Genomic DNA, 8847 nt, shown 5'->3' with positions numbered 1-8847 from the left:
CCGAAAAAAATACGGTAATCTGGCAGCGATTTTGAAAAATTTATCTCAATTAATTGGCTTACTGTTTTTAAGTAATTCCAGTGCCATTATTGAGTTAACATCTTGAAGTTTCTGTGGTTTAAATTTCATAATCCAGTTCGCTCTATATCATTCCAGTTAAATCAGTGAACATCAAGCACAGTTTGCATAAAAAATATTTTCCAGTAGCTTGTGTTTGTTTTCTTCATCTACTCTAGTGCTTTTCTTTAGGTATTCTTTTGTGTGCCTACTTTTTCATTGAGTTCCTTATTTTCTTGCTTGTCTTTTATTCATTAATCTTTGAGTTTGTCATACATCTAGTTTTCCTTTTGTTATAGCCTTTCATTGCTTATACCTTTTCTTGTTTGTCTTTATTGCTTCATTGGTTTTGTTGTGGTTGGCTTTGAGATTGGTGTGCCTTGCTTTGACATCTTTCATTTGAGGATTCCAAGACCTCAAGATCAGATTGGTGCAGGGACATTATTTCTTTGAGAGTGACTTCTTGTCAAGCCAAATTCACTTCGGCAGTTTGCTACCAAATTACTTTTTGCTAACTTTGTTTTCTTAACTTTGTTTGCTGTTTTCTTTTATACATGGCTTCATATTACAGCAGTGGTTCTTCCAAACAGCATTCTTCTAGCAAAGCTGCTGCTCTTGATGAATTAAAAAAGGCAAAACGAACCATTAATCTCCATGATGAAGTTATAAGATAGTTGGAGGAAAGATTACAAAGACTTGAAATGAAGCAAGCTAGGTCTTCTCATTCTATTCATGGAGAGCATCATCATCATAGACCTTCATCAAGAGGCTCTTCCAATGATCATGGACGTGAAGAAGATCATAGAAGAAGGAGACCTCAACCCAACTTTCATGGATTTAGACCATCTCATGCTCATGAAGATAAACGTGAAGATGGCTACTACCGAAATGCAAAGGCTAGGCTACCTTCGGTCCAGCTTCCTTGTTTCAATGGCTCTAGTGATCCTAATGTATATTTAGATAGGGAGGCTAAGTGTGAACAAATATTTGAGACCCATAAGATCCTTGATGAGCACAAATATAAGCTAGCCACCTTAGAATTTAGTGATTATGCCAAAGAATGGTGGCGTACAATTGTAATGGACATTATGTATCGCAAGAAACCTCCCGTGGTTTCTTGGAATACTTTGAAAGAGTATATGCGCGCGAGGTTTATTCCTCATTCTAGGAAGGAACACTTGTTGAAGTCCCAAAGGCTTCCTCAAGGACATAGGATGGTAGATGAATACTTTAAAGATTTTGAAACCACTTTGACTAAAATGAATATGCATGCTAATGAAAAGTCAAAGATAAAATGGTTTGTCCGTGGTTTAAGAAGAGATATTAGAGAATTTATAGAATTAAATGAGTACTCTTCTTTGAAGCAAGTGCTTCGCATAGCCATCAAGATGGAATTATATCTTTTGAAAACCACGTCTACAAAACAAGTTTCTACTACAAATTCTTCTACTCCTAAGTCACCTACCAAAACTTCCAATATAAAATGTTTTAAATGTTTAGGTTTTGGGCACATAGCTCTTCATTGTCCACAAAAAACCTTAATGACAAACAAGGTAAAACAGGACCTACCTCACCCACCTCCCTCACGTAAAAATGAAAAAGACAAAGAAAGCCAAGTTGATATGAGTCTTATCCTTTCACCTCCAAGGTGTTTTCCTTCCTTATCTTTTTCATTACCCAAGGTTTCTATTTCAACACCATCTTGGTTAAAAAGTGTTAGGGATGATTTCATACCTCCTAATGGTTTTCACCACTTAAGAGGCCTTTTTCCAAAAGATATCATCATTCCCAAACAAATTTTTCCAACTTGGTCGATTTATAGAACCTCCTTTTCTGAAATCCCATTGTTTACAAAAGCTAAGTCATGTTTGCCTTTTTCTTCCACTTTTACTTGTAAAACTAAACTGACTTTGTTATATGCAGGGATTCAGAATTCGTGGACGAATTCTCTCCAACTCGAGGAGTATGATGAGAATCAAATAAAGGAGGCTTTTATTAATGAAGGGAGAGGTCATTCACCTACACATTTGAAGTTCTTCCTTCTAGTATTTTCAAAATTAAAAAGAAGACATAAAATAAAGAGAGGATCAAGCCATAAAGCCAAAGAAGTCTACAAGCTTTCAAGAATAGGCTTCATTTAAATATCTCTCTTTATAGTTTCTTTTATAAATTTGTAAATAATATAGAATGTTTAAATACATAGTTTTTAGGAAAGGTGCTTAGAGGGAAACCTTAGATACCTCTTTTGTAAAAGCATCTTTAGGCATTAGTTTAGAATTTTCTAGAAGGTGACTCTTCATGCTTCACTTTAGGTGCTAGAAGTGAGTAGCATGCAAGGGACTTTTGGTTAGCTTGTTTTGTAAGCTTCATGACCAACCCTTGCTCCTATAAAAGGAGGGCTTAGGTCATTCACAATTTAGATTTGGAATTTGTAGTAAAGAAACTCTCCCCAATTTGGTGATTGAGTGAGTGAGATTTGATTTCTGCTCTTCCTAGTCTCATCTTGAGTGCCTTGGTTCTCTCAAGTGGCGGCATTGCACACTTATCTTGGAGCATTCACACTTCAAGTGGCGTGTTCATCAACCAAGAACTACAACCACATAAGTCCTCTTTCTTCTCCATCTTCTCATTCCATTTCCGTGCCTATTTGAATTCCTAAACATGTCTTAGGTTCCTTTCTTGCTTTCTATTCGGTGTTCTTGCTTATTTTCATGTTTCAATCGATTCATCTTCTTTCTCCTTGGATTTGTTCGGTGCATTTCAGTTTTGAAGCATTTTAATCGGTTCATTTCATTTGTTAAGCAATTTAATTGGTTCATTTGCATTTTTACATCTTTTAATTGGTTCAATTGGCAAGAAATGGGTCTTCCATGTGAGTTTGGTGTTTGGTGCAAGTTTTGGTGAGTTCTTGAAACTTAGAACATTGATCCAATTCTATTAAAAGTGCCTAAGCTATCTCCAACTCAAGTTGATTCCATAAAATGTCAAAGAATCATCTGTATCTTGCTATTGGAATCATATCATTGAGGGAGTCACCAATCACTGACCGGTTTACCAACTCCCTCAGGCCACTCTCATGCACGATTCTCTGAGATATGTTCATGCGAGGTTCGTGCGTAACGCTCTCGCTGGGAACCTCGGTCCCATCTTAACTGCGTGTAACACGAGACCCCGATGACCATGCACTCGATGACTGATCGGTGCTCTATTACTTCTCGCGTTCTGCCCCCAGGTGTTCATCTGGGAACTGGTCTGTCGGTGACGGCTTGGTTACTGACCACCGATCACCGTTCTGGGTGATCTGTTCCCTGACCTCTCTGCCAACTGATCTGTCGGTGGCCACCTGGCTACTGACCACCGATCACCTCTTTGGATGACCTCCTCCCTGGTCTTTCTGTCACCCGATCCACGTGTCACCCTACGAGCGGTCCACGTGATTATCTTCTGCTGACGTCATCATCTACCGATGACTGACCGGATCAAAAAATACTTTCAATCTCACTTTCTTTGTGTTTTTTAATACAAAGAGAAACCATATTTATAGCTCTTAAATCTAGCCGTTCTAGGCAGTTGATCATGAGTCAAATTAGTTTTAATTCAACTGAAAAGAAATTTAACAGGTTTTTGAAAAGTTGTTAGGAAATGTGACAATCAACTAGTTGAAATGTGGTATTAACCAGTTTAATTGGTTTTGACAGTTAGTCAACCAAGTCAAAAACAGTTTTCAAAACCTTCAAATAAGCTATTTGTAAAACAACCGATTATATCATGATTTCGACCGGTTGCTTTTCTCTTTGCTTAGAAAAACATTTTTCTCTTTTAAAACAAATTGGTTCAGCTTGTGCACAGGATTAAGAGTGATCTTTACAAGTATTCTAAACACCCTAGAACTAAGCTTCAATCAAAGCAGCAAAGCATCAAGCCTTCATCACAGATTTTGTTCATCAAAGCTTCCATGTTCTACAACAAATTCTCAGCCAACACCATCACCAACCCAAAAGAGCATTGCAATAATGTAGTGATTGAAAAAGAAGAAAAATATAAGATGGAGGGGAAGAGAGATGAGAAAGAGAGAGAAAAGAAAATAAGTGAGGAGAAAAAAGGTGAAAATAAGGAGAGAGGTGTCCTTGAAAATGATTTATCATACCCTCTTGCTCTTTCAGAAAAAGAGAAGGACATAATTGTTTTTGACAATTTGGTGCCTAAAAATTATTTTGCAAGAAGTCTAAAGCAAGATTCAACACTTGAGAGATTTAGAAAGAGTAAGAGCTATATTGAAGAAAGAAATATAGAGTTGGAGGATAGATACAGTGCCATTATTAAAAAAGGCTTCACTACAACAAAAAGTGTATATTGTTGCGGTTATTTTCGTATAAACTGGCGTTTATAACCGCCACAATATACGCTTGTGGTGGTTTGTCAAACCGCCATAGAACTGGCCGCCACAAAGTTTAATGTGACGGTTTTACGCTACCCGCCACAACACCCGCCACTTTAAACATAGTGTAAATAGTGGCGGTTTTTATATGTAAGTAGTGTCAGTTATAACTGTCGCAATTTACATTCCTTGAAGAAGATTCTGACACCATAATATACGTAAGTAGTGTCAGTTATAACTGTCGCAATTTACATTCATTGAAGAAGATTCTGACATCGTAATATACGTAAGTAGTGTCAGTTATAACTGTCGCAATTTACATTCATTGAAGAAGATTCTGGCGCCATAATATACGTAAGTAATGGCGTTTTTAACTTACGTAATTTTAATTCTGAATAAATAAAATTTAACCACCATTTTTTTATAATCTTTTTTATAATATGTTTTATACAATTATAAAATTTAACTACCACTTTTTCATAATAAAATAAAATAATGTATAAAGTTGTAATCATCCATTCATTTCATTGAAAATTAAAACACACATAATCATGTTCAAAAGTTTATATGTAATTGAAAATTAAAATACATAGAAAGTTCATACATCCCTAATCAAGTTTAAAATTACAACACATAATTGTTCAAAAGTTCATACATCCCTAATCAAATTTAAAATTAAAACACATATCCCTAATCAGTTTTGCTTATAGCACTTGATCCTATTACTTGATTAGGTGATGGAGCACCACTTCCATAATCTAACGCCTAAAATAAATAATTTTAAGTTAATGAATTTGTCTGCTTATAATTATAAAATAAAAGACACCAATAAATATTTAAATATATTAATATCTCATTGGTGGATCCATCTAGTACATGTCCAAATTTTAGGAAGCCTGCAGTGAATTAGTGACAAGGCATGTCAAATGGACTTATGAAATTTTACCATTTAAGAGAAGAGGGAGATATAAAACAAAATGAAATACTAAAATAATATTAATTTAAATGTATTGTACTGTGTTGATATTTTTTATATATTCATAAACCCTGAACAACTAATCCTTATTTCTAATCGTAACTAATTAATTGAGTAAATTATGATAAGAAATCTAAGTTATAAGATAGTTTTGAATATTTTTCATATATTCTAGTAAAGATAATATTAATATATGTGTTTGATAGAGTACTAAGAGCAGTCTATTTTCCACTAGTAAGAACTATGTAATTCAAGTTCAGCACTTCAACACATAAAGAAGAGCAAAGCAGCAGAGGATTAATTAAGCATTTGCCAATGATATACTCTAGGAATTTGGATGACGAGCAATGAAAATCACATAACTATCTAGAAAATGGTGCATGAATTAATATAAAGATGATTTCAACTGCCTAGATCAGATTGTGTTTGATATGTTATAAAATACTTATTCAAAACTCGAATCACAAAAAAGAAGAAACCAAAAACTAGAGTTACAGCTTTATGCACAAAGAATGAAGAGTTTCCATGTTAATAAACAAGACGACAAATGAAAGACTACGCAATTGATGGAATAACTAATGAACTAGAACGGATTACTCATGATAAAAAGTATAAAATCTAAATAATACAAGTATAAGGTTTAACATGACATTTACAACTTAATTCACTTCACTTAAATAAACACATTAAAAAATGTATAAGCATTAAAGCTTTAAAGACATGGTTGTAAACAGTAGCAGTTTATACCTTGATATGTGTGAAAGTGTGTACATAAATATTGATGGGTAAGGTGCTAATGTTAACACTTGTGATTTCAACTACGTTTGGATTCAGTCACCAAATTAGATTTCATGCTTATCACTTAAAGTAAGTGATTAATATAACAATATGTGGTAAATTCAATTGCAATTGATTAGTTTAAGTAATAAGAAGTTAAACAAAATAATAAGCATTATTTTGATATAGTTAACATAAAACATAATTGGCTAATTGAGAAAAGGGGTATATAAAACCACCTCAAGTTGAGATTGTATTGGAGGCAGTCACACAATAATCGGAAAATACCAAACAACTATCTCTTACTGTAAAGCAAGTCTCAGGATATTATGTAAACACACGAGACTTACATGTCTTGGGGCAATGTTGAATCCTCAGTACTTGTGTACAAAAATAAGGAACCCCAAATTTCAGTACTTAGAAACTTTAGGGAGACCAAATCAGTGTACTCATTTGTTACAGCAAATATGTCAACACATACACCTGCTTGAACAGCAACAGCAGCCTGCAATACATATGTCAATTCTTTTACTTCTAAAAAATGGGAGACAGGAATAGCAACATCATAACTTAAATACCAGATCTTTATAGAAGGGTGTCTGCTCTGGGAGTAAAGCACGATCTGCATCCTTCCTTTGCTTTCATATTGCTCACCATATCGTCTTGTGTCCATAATCAGGGGATCAGACAAGAAGACAAAGACTCTAGCTGCAGTTCTCAGAAGAAATAATATCTTCTTAAAGCGTTTTAAATATAGAAGATTAAACATTAAAGAATCACACTAACAAAAGTCATAAATGGCAAGTTTTGTATTTGTCCATTCAAACCTAAAGCAAAAGTATTCCCATATTCAGATGCAAGGAAATTGCAGAGAGCTTCCATTACTATCCCAAAACCACGCCCACCTATCAGAACACCATCCAATCCTTGACCTGCTGCCGTGGTTCTCTCCCATGAAGTTGTTGGTCTAAGTGTTTCAAGTGCAGATGCAATGGTGTGGTCAACATAATACCTTCCAGAGCAGCCAGCAGTGCACTTTTGATAAGTTCTAGAAACTCTTCAGAAGCTGTAGTATAACCGAAAACATTTTTCTCGATTACAAAATGACAGTGATAAAGAAGACACATCTGTATATTTAGGAAATTAATCAAGTTTTAAAGAACACTATGAAGGAAACAAATGCCAGAATAGAATAACAAACATGCAAATCAGGCACATCTATCTTCACCTTAATCATTGCATCACATCCTTCTATACAGAATCAAAAGGACCAGAAATAGGAAGAAATGGGTAGAATGACTTAATAAGGAGAAAGGATAAAAACCAAAGGTCATTTATGCAATCACAACCTTCTCATTCAAACAAAAGTTAGTCCAGAAAACACAGCCACCGAAACAGTTCCAAACCCTATAAGTCTAACTTGCAGCAATCATGGCTAGTAACACTGAAAAAACATTGGTCACGTAATCTAATAATCATTCACCATATCCAGACACAAGATCCATGTGTTTTGAATCTGCGTCTCATTCTCTAGTCGGTTAGATAAAATTAATATAGAAAAAAATATTTATCGACGGTCTCAACTCTTAAATAAGGGAACAGGAGATAATATCATAACCATGTGGAAACTAGACATATAAAAGTTATTATCGCCATAAGCAACATAGCCTACAGAATTATAAGTAAAATGCCATACTGCTCTCACACACAAAATTCTTCGGCTCCACCAGGTCCTAGTCAGAGAACCAAAAGCAAAACTCACAATCAGTAGCATACCATAAACTCCTAATCAATTAACCTCACCGAACCATCCAATTGTCAAAATCCAGTTCCAATTATCACAATTAGCAAATCAATAAGCCGTGAGATGTTAGGAGACTTACAGGACAAGTCAACAGCAACAACATATACCGGACATGCCAGCATTGCCGCTTCCTTCGCCCGATTCCTCTGTAACAGTTCCAATCAAAACAGTCAAATATGAAAAACATGCACAAGAGCAACCAATTCAACAACGATGAACCAAAATTGAAAAGTAAATTTCATAATTATGCGTAGGCAATGCGAGATCTATGAAAGATGACATAATCTCGGCACAGGACTGAGGGCTAAAGTAGCGTTCGATGGCGTCGGAGGAGAGGCCATTGAGGTTGCCGCAGAGGGAGCAAGACTAGAACCACTGCTCGAGCTTGCAGTAGGTGTTCAAGTAGGCCCAGCAGTTCTCGCAACGCGGTAATGAAGAAAAGGAAAACTTATTTTAATTCAGAAGGATAATTAGTTGAAAATGACATATTTTTGAAAGATAATTGTGACGGTTTGTCAAATGACGTATTATACTGAAATTTGTGGCGGTTATTAATAACCGCCATATTAAAACCGCCACTTTTTACATGATTTTTTGTAGTGCTTGCCTAAAAAATCCAAAGACCTAGGGAGTTTTAACCTTCCTGTGTATATAAATGCTTTATATGTGGACAATACTTTACTGGAGTTGGGGGCAAGCGTAAATATAATTCTGTACCGCCCTGGTAGTCGGAAGTGATGACGTGGCAGCAAGCTATTATGCAGGCGTGTTGAGCGGGGCCCATGGCTGGCAGAAGGGAAGGAAGTCGGGGGGCTCATGTGGTCGTCAGTTATTAAGTTGGCGTGCTCCGATCTC

The 8847-nt window shown here is 35.5% G+C and overlaps 1 long non-coding RNA gene across 2 annotated transcripts; it reads right to left on the bottom strand.

Annotated features, from left to right (window-relative positions):
• Nucleotides 1-4933: 4933 nt before the first annotated feature.
• Nucleotides 4934-8426, bottom strand: LOC137837373 (uncharacterized). 2 transcript variants are annotated; one of them, XR_011085443.1, is made up of 6 exons: nt 8243-8426; nt 8072-8138; nt 7016-7254; nt 6767-6896; nt 6539-6693; nt 4934-5331 (listed from the first exon to the last, which is right to left on the bottom strand). It is a non-coding gene; the product is annotated as an uncharacterized lncRNA (long non-coding RNA). The 2 variants fall into 2 exon arrangements; XR_011085442.1 differs by lacking the exon at nt 8243-8426 and having other exon boundaries at nt 8072-8168.
• Between the last annotated feature and the right edge of the window lie 421 nt (nt 8427-8847).

The sequence above is a fragment of the Phaseolus vulgaris genome, chromosome 4, assembly GCF_000499845.2.
Source record: "Phaseolus vulgaris cultivar G19833 chromosome 4, P. vulgaris v2.0, whole genome shotgun sequence".
NCBI classification, from domain to species: Eukaryota; Viridiplantae; Streptophyta; class Magnoliopsida; order Fabales; family Fabaceae; genus Phaseolus; species Phaseolus vulgaris.
This window is presented reverse-complemented; position numbering and strand designations above follow the sequence as displayed.